This window comes from Salvelinus namaycush, chromosome 34, assembly GCF_016432855.1.
Source record: "Salvelinus namaycush isolate Seneca chromosome 34, SaNama_1.0, whole genome shotgun sequence".
Lineage (NCBI taxonomy): Eukaryota > Metazoa > Chordata > Actinopteri > Salmoniformes > Salmonidae > Salvelinus > Salvelinus namaycush.
The window spans coordinates 20,941,021-20,956,097 of NC_052340.1; the positions used below are offsets into that span (position 1 = coordinate 20,941,021).

The following is a 15,077-nucleotide window of genomic DNA, read 5'->3' on the forward strand; positions in this document are numbered from 1 at the left end:
TAGGGAACTGGGCCAGCAACTGGACAGTCATCAGTTAAAATCCCAGGTTTGTGTGTATAGGGTTGCAAAGCTACCGGTAGTTTACCAAAAATAATTTAGGTAATTAAGAGAAAAACTATGGCAATCTATCGTCATTTTGAATCACTTAAAAAAAATGACTCATATATAGAATTCATTTTTTTATATCTGTGTCTATATTGTCCGTGAGTTTCTAGTAAATATGGTTCAAGAGAAAATTGCCTAATTAATGAAAAAAAGCATCTAATCAACAATGGCATTATTTTTCTATTAACTCTTAACTCTTCAAACTATTAACTTTTTTCACAACTGCCATCAGTTTGACGCCGAAACATCGACAACAAATACATACTGACATAGTAAAATATATACATGTGTAAAAAAAAGATTTCATGCTGAAACCCAGTTGAAGTGAGGCACCACCTCTGAGTGGACACAGGGGTGGTCCCTACTGGAGACGATGATGATGGGGGCGGAAGAGTAGAGAGCGTACGCTTCATCTCGTGGGCCATCTGAGTGATCTGTTTGTGGGAGCGAGTGCCGAAGATTATCTTGGGAACTTATTTCTTCTTGCTCTCTTTGTCCTTCTCCTTAGAAGACTTTCCCTCGGCTACTTTCTGGCCGCCTTTGGACGAGGCACAGGGACAGAGAGAGCAGGACACCACGGAGGACTGGTGGACACATGGAGGGAGAAGGAAGATAAAATAACAAGATTTCAAGAGTGTTATCTCTTCAGAAAATTGCGAATTTTTTATTTTTATTTTACATGGCTCACTATAAAAATATTGAGACCAAACAAAAATCACCAATACCAGACAACTGGTGAACTTTATATGCTCCATTGGTGAATATATAGTAAAGTATAGCAAGCATGTGTATATGCACACAATACTGCCTGTCAGTCATGGTTAGATTACATTACCTGACTGCTGAAAGCTGATAGGTTGCCATTGTTGGGGATGTGAAAGTGTAGCTGCTTTTTAATTGGCTGTTAGTAACCACAGGGGATGTGTGGCGTCACCTTCTCTTGACACACAGGTGAAGCGTAGCCAACAGCGCTGCTGAAACCAATACCAGTCAGGTGCTGAGCTCTTTTAAGTCGGACACTTTCCACCCCTTTCACTAACGCAAATAATTGGCATTAGTGTTAGTGAAAGGGGTACCAAACCATGAAGACTAAACAAGCCAACCTCAAATAGTACTGTTCACCGCAAAGTTCTAAGCTAACCACATAGTGTCCTTCAGCTGTTTCCATCAGAGGAAGTCAAATGTTCTCTTATGACACTGTTGAAGTAACCCTGAATCTAAACCTTGAGCTTAGTGACTGCACAAGTCTTAAATGATCAGAAATCCCTCACTTCATCTCTTCCATCTTTTACAATCTGGCACCAACCGGTTCATATGCCTCACCATATAAAGGAAAGCTCAGGGTGTGGGTTACACCTCCAGCAAGCTGAGCCTGTGGTGCTTCAGTAGAGACTAGAAGGGCCAGGCGTTTCAGGTTACCCTCCTTTCCACTCTTTTTCCAAAAGTGTTTGCCATTAAATATTACAATGTGTGTTAGGGGGCCCTAAAGGAGCTCAGCCACTTTTCCCTTGATTGAACAGGTATTCACTCTGGGTGGTAAACCGATTTCCTCGCTCTCAGCGGCAGTGGGTGGAATTGTCCAGTGTTGAATGAGCCGGTATGTGTCTGTTGCAGAGGGCAGCCAACAACATCAGGCCCCCTGTTAGTTATCTACATTCCATTCCAGGGGGGTGTCTGCTCGCTCCTGAGCCCAGCAGAGCCCCAAACCGTGTCGGTCTGCATCTCAGACGGGGACGGGCACGTAAAGGGATACTCTTGTCAACGGTATCCTGCTCCTGCCTCTTGACAAGGGCCTCTATTCAGCAGTGACCCCCCCCCCCCCATCCATCCTCCCACCTGTCTATGAATAAGTAATTATTTGCCATGATTTCGCAGTAGGAGGGATATGTGGAGGGGTCTATTTAACGTGGCAGCAGGAGCAGCAGTTAAGGTGATCGGGCTCTGTTGCACAGGCGAGGAGCGGATCCGCAGAGCTGAGCAGTATAACTGGTCTTTTCCAATGATGTGGCCCTTCTGTAACCTGATCCTACTAGGTGCCCCTCTGTTTGTTCATCATGTCAGCTCAGGGCTCTTTATACCCTTAACTCACAGGAGCTGCCTCCTAAATGGTACCCTATTACGTTGCTTCTGCCTATAGTGTTCATAAGAAAACCCCTCTTTAAAGATATCACCCGGTGTGTTCCAAACAGTACTAGTTTCATCCTTATTGTCAGGGCAGAGTGAGTCAGAACCATGCCCTGGATGTGGTGGTGGTGTGGTTCTCAGTCACTCAGTATACTCTTGGCCACGTAGACCTAGCTGATTCCAGCCCTGTGTGCCTTGAGTTTCAGCATTGCACAGCTGACACTTGAGAGGAGTCTTACACTTCGGGGGGGCCAGGTGATGGTGGTGGGGGGTTGGCGGGGACAGGCTGGCTCGCTGGATGCCAATTCGCTCCTCAGTCCTCAGGCTTCAAGGTTCAGAATGCACATGAAAAAGTGCACACACACACAGGGGGTGGGCTGGCTGAGTCGCAAATAGATGACTGCAGTGCCATCCTGATCAAATACCTTAGGAGACAGGACACAAACTAGGCATCACCCCTCTGCTCTGGTATGTCCCCCAAATGGCACCCTATTCCCTATATAATACATTACCCTTTGAACAGGGCCCATAGGGCTGTAGTCAAAAGTAGTGGACTATGTTGGAAATAGGGTGCCATTTGGGATGCACCCTGCTCTGCAACTGGCACAGGTGTGAGGCTGTGCCCCCCCCGAATGGCCACCCAGCCCTCCCTCCTCAGAAAGCAGCGGTTTATCCCTCTAGGTCCCGGGGCTCAGTAACCAGCGGGTGAACCCCATTCAATATTTATGCCTGGCTTTCACAGATCAACGGCGAGGCAAACCCTCTTAATTAAAAAGTGGAGCTCTGTCCGTTCAAAGAGCCCCATTCAGGACGTCAGTCAGCAGCTCACAGCAGAGTGCAGCCGGTCAGGTATCAGGGGAAACCCAAGACGAACAGCGGGAGGGGACTTTCTCCTCCTTCTAACTATTCCTTTTTCCCCCTCCTCTTCCTGCCGTATGCAGCCTAAACACAACCTATATCACATGACACATTCACTTGGCACACAAGAAATGTGAGAACAATGCCAAAGGTATGTGATGGAGCAGAGCCACAGAATAAGTGGGCTATGCTGCCACCAAGTGGACACAAATATTTGTGTGTTGTACAGCCACCCAAATACTACTTTATCTTCATGGACTCTAATGGTTGGCATTAAGGTGGTAGTCAGTTGAGCTGTTCCTAGATCAGCATTAAAAAGCAACATATCCTTAGTTTAGAATAGATGTACTCACACAGTACTGTGCCTCACGAGGGCAGGTCTATCGGTCAGGTCTGGCCGATATTGCCAAAATATCATATCAGAATATTTTTCAAATGTTTGACTGTATAACAGTATTTGACTGTATTTTGTTTCTGAATAATACAAGTTCTAAATATGTTTTATGAGTAGTGCATGACCCTAGGATGGCAGCAAATTAATTATAAGCGATTTGAATGGGCTTTCTACATTCTGATGGCTTTATGCTCAACCAAACTAAATCAAATCAAAGTTTAGCAGATGTTGTAGTGGGTGCAGCGAAAGGCTTATGTTACTAGCTCCTAACAATGCAGCAAAATGTCAAAGAGTACACAATAATACAAAAATACTAAACAAAATTCAAGAAATGTCAGAACGAGGATACAACTGCCTTTGAAAGTAGTCCAATTTCTAGAACGTTTCATTAAATTTAGCACTGTATAAAATATCTTTGTAGACGGTAAAATTCCCTACCGGTATAAGTATCCGTACCGGTATACTGTACACAAAATATTTCCCCGCCCTACCATCAGTTGAGCTGATCCTTAGATCAGCACTAAAAAGAAACATATCCTAAGTTTAGACTAGAAATTCTCACACAGTAGTGAGCCTCAGGGGGGGAAGGTCCATCAATTTAGCTGATCCTAGATCAGCACTTTCCGGCAAGTGGCACCATATCCTTAGTTTAGATAGATGTACTCACACAGCAGTGTGTCTCAGGGAGCAGGTCTATAGTCTGTGCCTGGGTATTCAGCTCCACTGTCCAGGTCAGTGCTCCAGGCACTGGTCTCTCTCCTTCTGGCTCATCATCTATAAACACCACTCCCTACTCCAAGCACCTCCTCTTACAACCCCAAGGGGAACAGAGAGTAAGGGTTTTGTTATTGAGTGAATGTTGTACATTGTCCTATAAAAAAATGAATACAACATTTTTATAAAAGAATAAGGGTGTCAAAGTCCTGCGTAGATTATAAGATCATAATATCTTGTTTATGCAGTTCCTTAGATGTCAAATACTTCTTTAGACAGTCTTTGCAGTAAAGAGCTGATAATCTGCACAGACTAACATATTTTGTATACCCTGGCACAAGGCTACGCAACTTGAAACAGGGACAAATCAGAATGGTTAGACTTATTGGTCCGTCTGTGAAAGCATTGTTAATATGGCTACCCATAAAAATACATGAAATTCTACTGAATTCTATAAGGCTACCTAACTTCTGTTCCATGGTTGGGGTGTGGATGCATTTCCTATCAGGCTGGAAGTCATCCTTCTCCTGGTCAGAGGTGAGGGAGGTCTGGAACTTGTCAGACAGACGAGAGGCTAGAGACTTGGGCTTGTACTCCTCTGGTGGAGGGGGCACTGAATTGACAGAGACAAGTATCAACATTTGTATTGAATTGAAAAATGTCAAACCTGAGCTGAGCTAGGGGATTGGAGTGTGACTTCTCTCATACAACTACTGCTGTACAAACCTTTCACATTCATATACTGTCCAGGCTGCATCACATCCGGCGGTGATTGGGAGTCCCATAGGGCGGCGCACAACTGGCCCAGCATCGTCCGGGTTTGGCCGGCGTAGGCCGTCATTGTAAATAATAATTTGTTCTCAACTGACTTGCCTAGTTAAATAAAGGTTAAATAAAAATAAAAAATCAACAACAAAAAAAGATCCTGTCCATACTGTCGATACACACCATTATGTTCATACTGTATATTTATAGTCCGGACACTGACATTGCTCGTTCTGATATTTCTTTAATTTCTAAATTGTTATTTTTTTTTTTTAATTTTTAAATCTATGTGTATTGTTTTGTATTGCACGGGTACAGTATACTGCCTGTACTGCATATATCACCCACTTTCACATTTCTGAGATAGATAGCTGACTCACCACAGAACCATATTTTTTCATAACCGTGGCCCATATTTTTCCTTTAGTGCCTAAAATACAGATTAGTACCAGAAGTCCTTATTTCTAGAGACAGGATACAAAGCCACAAAACACAAGACATGTTGGAAGCTCCTATGTGTGTTGCAAATGACACCTTATTCCCCATAAAGTACACTACAATGACACCCTAAAGTAGTGCACTATATTAGTAAAATGGTGCCATTTGGGATGCATCCCTTGTCTTTTGAAGCATTATGTTTTGCTGCTGAGGTCAATTGAACATATCTGTGGTTTGACATGATATTTAAAGCAGCATAATTGCAAAAGTGTTTTCTAAGGATCAATTAGCCTTTTAAAATTATAAACTTGGATAAGCTAACACAACATGCCATTGGAACACAGAAGTGATGGCTGCTGATCTCTGTAAGCCTATGTAGATATTCCATAAAAAATCCAGCTACAAGAGTCATTTACAGCATTAACAATGTCTACACTGTATTTCAGATCAATTTGATGTAATTTTAATGGACAAAAAAATTGCTTTTCTTTCATAAACAAGGACATTTCTAAGTGATCCCAAACTTTTGAACGGTAGTGTTGCTAGCTTCACAATGAATATATTGTGCTCTCCCCACAGAGGCTCAGGGTGATACATCAATGTCAGGAGGTCTTGTTATAACTACACTCCGGGGTTGATAAATCCAATTTTGGCCAATATATATTCATGACGTATAGCCATTGATTCTCAAGGAATACAAGCTTGTTTGATTTATTTGATTGTTTGTAAACAAACACTCTACAGCTTCAAAACATAGTTAAAACTATAATTTTGATTATGAACTGTCAGTGCCATCCCTCACAAGTTGCGAATGCTGTTTTTCGAATCGCAGAATGTAGATTTAAATCACCTCTGTTGAGTGGATCCCCTTCGAAAAGCTCTATTCATTAATGTGCCATCTCCCTGCCTGCTCCCGCAGCTCCCCCGGGGCTGCCTGGGTGACACACACACACACACACAGAAGACACAGTGCTGTCCACACGTCTCGGTGATAAGTGGTTCCTTTGTGTTTAAAATGATTTCCTTCTCAGGGGACAATAAATCTATTAGATGTTATTGTAAAGCTTCCTGGATTCGGGATATAGGGGTATAGGGTGCCATTTGGGACAAAGCCAACATCTACATGTAAGACTGAAAACAAATGGCATAATGATCTAACTACAGCTGTTATCAGAACCCCACTACAGTGAGAGTTGTTTACAACTCTTCACCCACCCTGCTTTAGCAGCAGGGTAAAACAGATGTAAATAATAAAGGCATGTATTTCCTTGGGAGGAAGGGATGGAGGGAGGGGTCACAGTGAGGGTACTTTGCTTCCGATGTACCATTCAGTGAACCTGGCTCTGAGATGTTGTTTTAATGGTGCACAGAGAGAGCGAGAGCGAGAGAGAGAGAGAGAGAGAGAGAGAGAGAGAGAGAGAGAGAGAGAGAGAGAGAGAGAGAGAGAGAGAGAGAGCAAGAGCGAGAGAGAGAGAGAGAGAGACAGAGAGAGAGAGAGAGAGAGAGAGAGAGAGAGAGAGAGAGAGAGAGAGAGAGAGAGAGAGAGAGAGAGAGAGAGAGACAACAGAGAGAAAGAATAACAGGGTGTAATATCCACCAAAGTGTTTTTCTAGTCACCACAGGGAGGCTGGGGGAGCAGAAGGCTCTCTCTCCCTCTCCCTCTCCCTCTCCCCCCCCCTCTCTCTCTCTTTCTCTCGCTCTCTCTCTCTTATATTCACTGCATTAAAATGTCAGGCCCTTAATGACTCACTATGCATCCTCCCATATGCCTCCTCTCCTCTTTTCTCATCTCCTCTCTTCTCCTTCTGCTGAGTTAAGCTCTCTATTGTCTGTTTTTAGGCTCCACGCCTCTCCTCTCCTCCTTTCCTCCTCTCATTTCCTCCCCCTCTACTCTCCTGAGCTCTGGACCCAGCAGCAATGGAACAGAACCTGACAGAGTCTTTCTCCTAAAGAGAAATTGTGCGTGATGATGTTTGTGCTTGGCCATAAATTTAAATAGCCACGTTGACCTCTAAATACAACAGAGTCTCTCTTAGATCAAAATGTTAGTGTATCCTGCCCTAACAAGGAACAACGGTACTTAATTGTATCCTTCAGTGGAAGGGTTTGATGAAAGTGCAAAATAGACACTCTGTTAAATATTGGTTGACAGAAGCCAGCTGAGTCAGCTAGAACAGGCAGGTTTTGAAGGAGGAACATTCAAACCTATTTCCTGTACCAGGCCTTCATCACCATCACATTAGTCTCAACAAACATCCCACTCAGAGTAATGCAATTAAATGGTGATCTGATCCACAGGGGAGTAGATAATGGAGAAATTATGGTTTGAGATCTTTAATACAGTATCCTCCCGCTGGGCACACACTGGTTGATTCAGTGTTGTTTTTGGAATCAAAGTAGAAAATACTTTGGATTTGAAAAAAGTAATCAACCAGTACTGGTTTTATCTTAATTCAACCAGCGTTGTAAATTTAAATTAGGGTAAAACTTCAACTTAAATAAATTGACTTAACCTGACTAACAATCTAATTTCAAAATAATCATCAGAACTATGTATACATTGAAATTGCGTTGAAAATGCCACATAGTAACGTAAAAAATATTTGGCAGGTAGACAACCTAAATAGCATTGACTAGTTGAAAGTAATTCCTTTAACTTTTCTTATACAATTGTCTATGAAAGTACATTCGGAGTGAGTTTGGGTTTATGTAGGCAACACTGACATCTAATTTGCCCAACAAAGGACACCGTCATTTCAACATGTAGCGAGGATACTATCATTCATTCATGGTTGATTGGATCTTTGGAAGTTTAGAAGTAGTTATCATTAGCCCTACAAATAGGATGCCAAATTCATGATATTAATAACACATGTCTACATTTGGATATTGTTTTGTATATGAAGGATGTTTGTTTGATTTCCAATTTAATCTACAAGTTAGTAATATGTTGGATTCAAGTCTCCATCTAAAGTAAAAATCAAAGTTGAAAAATTGGACTAAATCAAATCTAACTTTATTTGAAGTGCATTTAAAGTTTGATTTGGTGCTGTTCTTTACAACATACATTTTTGGTTGAGATGGAAATGTGAACATATCAACATATCAATCATTCATTTGTAGACATACTGGATATTGAAATGTGAACACAACCACATATCAACATATCATTCATTCATTTGTAGACACACTGGATATTGAATTGTGAACACAACCGCATATCAACATATCAATCATTCATTTGTAGACACACTGGATATTGAATTGTGAACACAACCGCATATCAACATATCAATCATTCATTTGTAGACACACTGGATATTGAATTGTGAACACAACCACATACCAACATTTGAAGGAGATGTATCTTCTGCTTGGATAGTATATGTACTGTATATTATGTATACATATATAAAACACAATATCCAAAGGTAAAAGTTTATTGTTCACATCAAGAATTTGGCATCCTATTTATAGGGCTATTGGTAACTTTTTCTAAACTTCAAAAGATCCAATCAACCATGGACAAATTATAGTATGTCTACAGGTAACTGCCAAAATAAAGGAAACACCAACATAAAGTTTCAGAACAGCTTCAATGAACTCTATTGGATGGATGCGACAACATTCTTCAACGAGAAATTCCATAATTTTGTGTTTTGTTGACGGTGGTGGAAAATGCTGTATTAGACGCCGCTCCAGATTTTCCCGTAAGTGTTCAATTTTGGTTGAGATCTGGTGACTGAGACACCCATGGCATATCGTTTACATCGTTTTCATGCTCATTAAACCATGCAGTGACCACTCGTGCCCTATGGATGGGTGCATTGTCATCATATGGGGGTTGTAACACAGGGGAATAGCCATGGTAGCCAAAATAATGGCCTGCCCAGCATTTTTATACATGACCCTAATCACACTTGGTTGGTTAATGCTTAATTAACTCAGGAATCACACCTGTGTGGTTCCTGAGCCTACAGCCTATAGGGAGGAGGTCAGAGACCTGGCTGTGTGGTGCCAGGATAACAACCTCTCCCTCAACATGATCAAGACAAAAGAGATGATTGTGGACTACAGGAAAAGGAGGACCGAGCACGCCCCCATTCTCATTGACGGGCCTGTAGTGGAGCAGGTTGAGAGCTTCAATTTCCTTGGTGTCCATGTCACCAACAGACTATCATGGTCCAAACACACCAATACAGTCGTGAAGAGTGCACGACAAAGCCTATTCAAATCAAATCAAATCAAATCAAATTTTATTTGTCACATACACATGGTTAGCAGATGTTAATGCGAGTGTAGCGAAATGCTTGTGCTTCTAGTTCCGACAATGCAGTAATAACCAACAAGTAATCTAACCTAACAATTCCACAACTACTACCTTATACACACAAGTGTAAAGGGATAAAGAATATGTACATAAAGATATATGAATGAGTGATGGTACAGAACGGCATAGGCAAGATGCAGTAGATGGTATAGAGTACAGTATATACATATGAGATGAGTAATGTAGGGTAATGTATGTAAACATAAAGTGGCATAGTTTAAAGTGGCTAGTGATACATGTATTACATAAAGATGGCAAGATGCAGTAGATGATATAGAGTACAGTATATACATATACATATGAGATGAGTAATGTAGGGTATGTAAACATTATATTAAGTGGCATTGTTTAAAGTGGCTAGTGGTACATTTTTACATAATTTCCATCAATTCCCATTATTAAAGTGGTTGGAGTTGAGTCAGTATGTTGGCAGCGGCCGCTAAATGTTAGTGGTGGCTGTTTAACAGTCTGATGGCCTTGAGATAGAAGCTGTTTTTCAGTCTCTCGGTCCCTGCTTTGATGCACCTGTACTGACCTCGCCTTCTGGATGATAACGGGGTCAACAGGCAGTGGCTCGGGTGGTTGTTGTCCTTGATGATCTTTATGGCCTTCCTGTGACATCGGGTGGTGTAGGTGTCCTGGAGGGCAGGTAGTTTGCCCCCGGTGACGCGTTGTGCAGACCTCACTACCCTCTGGAGAGCCTTACGGTTGTGGGCGGAGCAGTTGCCGTACCAGGCGGTGATACAGCCCGACAGGATGCTCTCGATTGTGCATCTGTAGAAGTTTGTGAGTGCTTTTGGTGACAAGCCGAATTTCTTCAGCCTCCTGAGGTTGAACAACAACACAACACAACGCTGTCTGTGTGGGTGGACCAATTCAGTTTGTCCGTGATGTGTACACCGAGGAACTTAAAACTTTCCACCTTCTCCACTACTGACCCGTCGATGTGGATAGGGGGGTGCTCCCTCTGCTGTTTCCTGAAGTCCACAATCATCTCCTTTGTTTTGTTGACGTTGAGTGTGAGGTTATTTTCCTGACACCACACTCCGAGGGCCCTCACCTCCTCCCTGTAGGCCGTCTCGTCGTTGTTGGTAATCAAGCCTACCACTGTAGTGTCATCCGCAAACTTGATGATTGAGTTGGAGGCGTGCATGGCCACGCAGTCGTGGGTGAACAGGGAGTACAGGAGAGGGCTCAGAACGCACCCTTGTGGGGCCCCAGTGTTGAGGATCAGCGGGGTGGAGATGTTGTTACCTACCCTCACCACCTGGGGGCGGCCCGTCAGGAAGTCCAGGACCCAGTTGCACAGGGCGGGGTCGAGACCCAGGGTCTCGAGCTTGATGACGAGTTTGGAGGGTACTATGGTGTTAAATGCTGAGCTGTAGTCAATGAACAGCATTCTCACATAGGTATTCCTCTTGTCCAGATGGGTTAGGGCAGTGTGCAGTGTGGTTGCGATTGCGTCGTCTGTGGACCTATTGGGTCGGTAAGCAAATTGGAGTGGGTCTAGGGTGTCCGGTAGGGTGGAGGTGATATGGTCCTTGACTAGTCTCTCAAAGCACTTCATGATGACGGAAGTGAGTGCTACGGGGCGGTAGTCGTTTAGCTCAGTTACCTTAGCTTTCTTGGGAACAGGAACAATGGTTGCCCTCTTGAAGCATGTGGGAACAGCAGACTGGGATAAGGATTGATTGAATATGTCCGTAAACACACCAGCCAGCTGGTCTGCGCATGCTCTGAGGACGCGGCTGGGAATGCCGTCTGGGCCTGCAGCCTTGCGAGGGTTAACACGTTTAAATGTTTTACTCACCTCGGCTGCAGTGAAGGAGAGCCCACAGGTTTTGGTAGCGGGCCGTGTCAGTGGCACTGTATTGTCCTCAAAGCGAGCAAAAAAGTTATTAAGCCTGTCTGGGAGCAAGACATCCTGGTCCGCGACGGGGCTGGTTTTCTTTTTGTAATCCGTGATTGACTGTAGACCCTGCCACATACCTCTTGTGTCTGAGCTGTTGAATTGCGACTCAATTTTGTCTCTGTACTGGGACTTAGCTAGTTTGATTGCCTTGCGGAGAGAATAGCTACACTGTTTGTATTCGGTCATGTTTCCGGTCACCTTGCTCTGGTTAAAAGCAGTGGTTCGCGCTTTCAGTTTCACGCGAATCCTGCCGTCAATCCACGGTTTCTGGTTTGGGAATGTTTTAATCGTTGCTGTGGGTACGACATCGTCAATGCACTTTCTAATGAACTCGCTCACCGAATCAGCATATTCGTCAATGTTGTTGTTGGACGCAATGCGGAACATATTCCAATCCGCGTGATCGAAGCAGTCTTGAAGCGTGGAATCAGATTGGTCGGACCAGCGTTGAACAGACCTGAGCGAGGGAGCTTGTTGTTTTAGTTTCTGTTTGTAGGCTGGAAGCAACAAAATGGAGTCGTGGTCAGCTTTTCCGAAAGGAGGGCGGGGGAGGGCCTTATATGCGTCGCGGAAATTAGTGTAACAATGATCCAAGGTTTTACCAGCCCTGGTAGCACAATCGATATGCTGATAGAATTTAGGGAGTTTTGTTTTCAGATTGGCCTTGTTAAAATCCCCAGCTACGATGAATGCAGCCTCAGGGTGTGTGGTTTCCAGTTTACAAAGAGTCAGATAAAGTTCGTTCAGGGCCATCGTTGTGTCTGCTTGGGGGGGGATATATACGGCTGTGATTATAATCGAAGAGAATTCCCTTGGTAGATAATGCGGTCGACATTTGATTGTGAGGAGTTCTAGATCAGGTGAACAGAATGACTTGAGTTCCTGTATGTTGTTATGATCACACCACGTCTCGTTAATCATAAGGCATACCCCCCCCGCCCCTCTTCTTACCAGAAAGATGTATGTTTCTATCGGCGCGATGCGTGAAGAAACCAGCTGGCTGCACCGACTCCGTTAGCGTCTCTTGAGTTAGCCATGTTTCCGTGAAGCAGAGAACGTTACAATCTCTGATGTCCCTCTGGAATGTTACCCGTGCTCGGATTTCATCAACCTTATTGTCAAGAGACTGGACATTGGCGAGTAGTATGCTAGGGAGTGGAGCGCGATGTGCCCGTCTCCGAAGCCTGACCAGGAGACCGCTACGTTTGCCCCTTTTACGGCGTCGCATAGGGTCGCCGGCTGGGATCAGATCCGTTGTATTGGGTGGAAGGCAAAACACTGGATCCGTTTCGGGAAAGTCATATTCCTGGTTGGAACGATGGTGAGTTGACGTTGCTCTTATATTCAGTAGTTCCTCCCGACTGTATGTAATGAAACCTAAGATTACCTGGGGTACCAATGTAAGGAATAACACATAAAAAAACAAAATACTGCATATTTTCCAAGGAACGCGAAGCGAGGCGGCCATCTTGGTCGGCGCCCCTCAGGAGACTGAAAAGATTTGACATGGGTCCTCAGGTCTGCAAAAAGTTCTACAGATGCACCATCGAGAGCATCCTGACTGATTGCATCACTGCCTGGTATGGCAACTGCTCGGCCTCCGACCGCAAGGCACTACAGAGTGGTGCGTACGGCCCAGTACATCACTGGGGCCACACTTCCTGCCATCCAGGACCTCTATACCAGGCGGTGTCAGAGGAAGGCCCTAAAAATTGCCAAAGACTCCAGCCACCCTAGTCATAGATTGTTATCTCTGCTACCGCACGGCAAGTGGTACCGGAGTGCCAAGTCTAGGTCCAAAGGGCTTCTTAACAGCTTCTACCCCCAAGCCATAAGACTCCTGAACAGCTAATCAAATGGCTACCCCCACCCCCTCTTTTACGCTGCTGCTACTCTCTGTTTATTATCTATGCATAGTCACTTTACCTCTACATACATGTGCATAATATCCTCAATTACCTCGACTAACCTGTGCCCCCGCACATTGACTCTGTACCAGTACCCCCTGTATATAGTCTTGCTACTGTTATTTTACTGCTGCTCTTTAATTACTTGTTATTTTTATTTTAATTTTATTTTTGACTTATATATTTTTACTAAACACTTATCTTTCTATAAACTGCATTGTTGGTTAAGTAAGCATTTCACTGTAAGGTCGACACCTGTTGTATTCGGCATATGTGACAAAAAATATTTGATTTGATTTGTTTGGCTGAACCTGCTTTCAATATACTTTGTATCCCTCATTTACTCACGTGTTTCCTTTATTTTGGCAGTTACCTGTAGCTATTGAAATGATGGTCTCCATTGTGCAAATCAGATGTCAATGTAGCATACATAACCCAACCTCACTGCGAATTTACTTTCACATTCAGCTTGTGTAAGAAAAGTTAGAGTTACTTTCAACTATTCAATGCTATTTAGTTAGTCTATTCAAATGAGTATGGGAGCTGCTCATTATCTAAACGTGTTGACATAATAGCTCAGTGGAATACAGCACAGCTTGTTTCCAAAGCTAAGCATGGTACGTAGACATCTGTGGCGTTCCGCATTAGCATCGAATAGCCCCCGTGATATGCAACTTTTCAGGGAAGTTAGGAACCAATATACACAAGCAGTTAGGAAAGCTAAGGCTAGCTTTTTCAAGCAGAAATTTGCATCCTGTAGCACAAACTCAAAAAAGTTCTGGGACTCTGAAAAGTCCATGGAGAATAAGAGCACCTCCTCCCAGCTACCCACTGCACTGAGGCTAGGAAACACTGTCACCACCAATAAATCCACTATAATTGATCCACTATAATTATAAGCATTTTTCTACGGCTGGACATGCTTTCAACATGGCTACCCCTACCCCGGTCAATAGCCCTGCAGCCCCCACAGCAACTCGCCCAAGCCTCCCCCATTTCTCCTACACCCAAATCCAGATAGCTGATGTTCTGAAAGAGCTGCAAAATCTGGACCCCTACAAATCAGCCGGGCTAGACAATCTGGACCCTCTCTTTCTAAAATTATCTGACGAAATTGTTGCAACCTCTATTACTAGCCTGTTCAACCTCTCTTTTGTATCGTCTGAGATTCCCAAAGATTGGAAACCTGCCACGGTCATTCCCCTCTTCAAAGGGGGAGACACTCTAGACCCAAACTGCTACAGACCTATATCTATCCTACCCTGCCTTTCTAAGGTTTTCGAAAGCCAAGTTAACAAACAGATCACCGACCATTTCGAAACCCACCGTACCTTCTCCGCTATGCAATCTGGTTTCAGAGCCGGTCATGGGTGCACCTCAGCCACGCTCAAGATCCTAAACGATATCATAACCGCCATCGATAAGAGACATTACTGTGCAGCGGTATTCATCGACCTGGCCAAGGCTTTCGACTCTGTCAATCACCACATTCTTATCGGCAGACTCAACAGCCTTGGTTTCTCAAATGAT

At 43.7% G+C, this 15,077-nt stretch overlaps 1 pseudogene; it reads right to left on the reverse strand.

Annotated features, from left to right (window-relative positions):
• Positions 1 to 15,077, reverse strand: part of LOC120028423 — a 57,235-nt pseudogene that overhangs the window by 22,198 nt on the left and 19,960 nt on the right.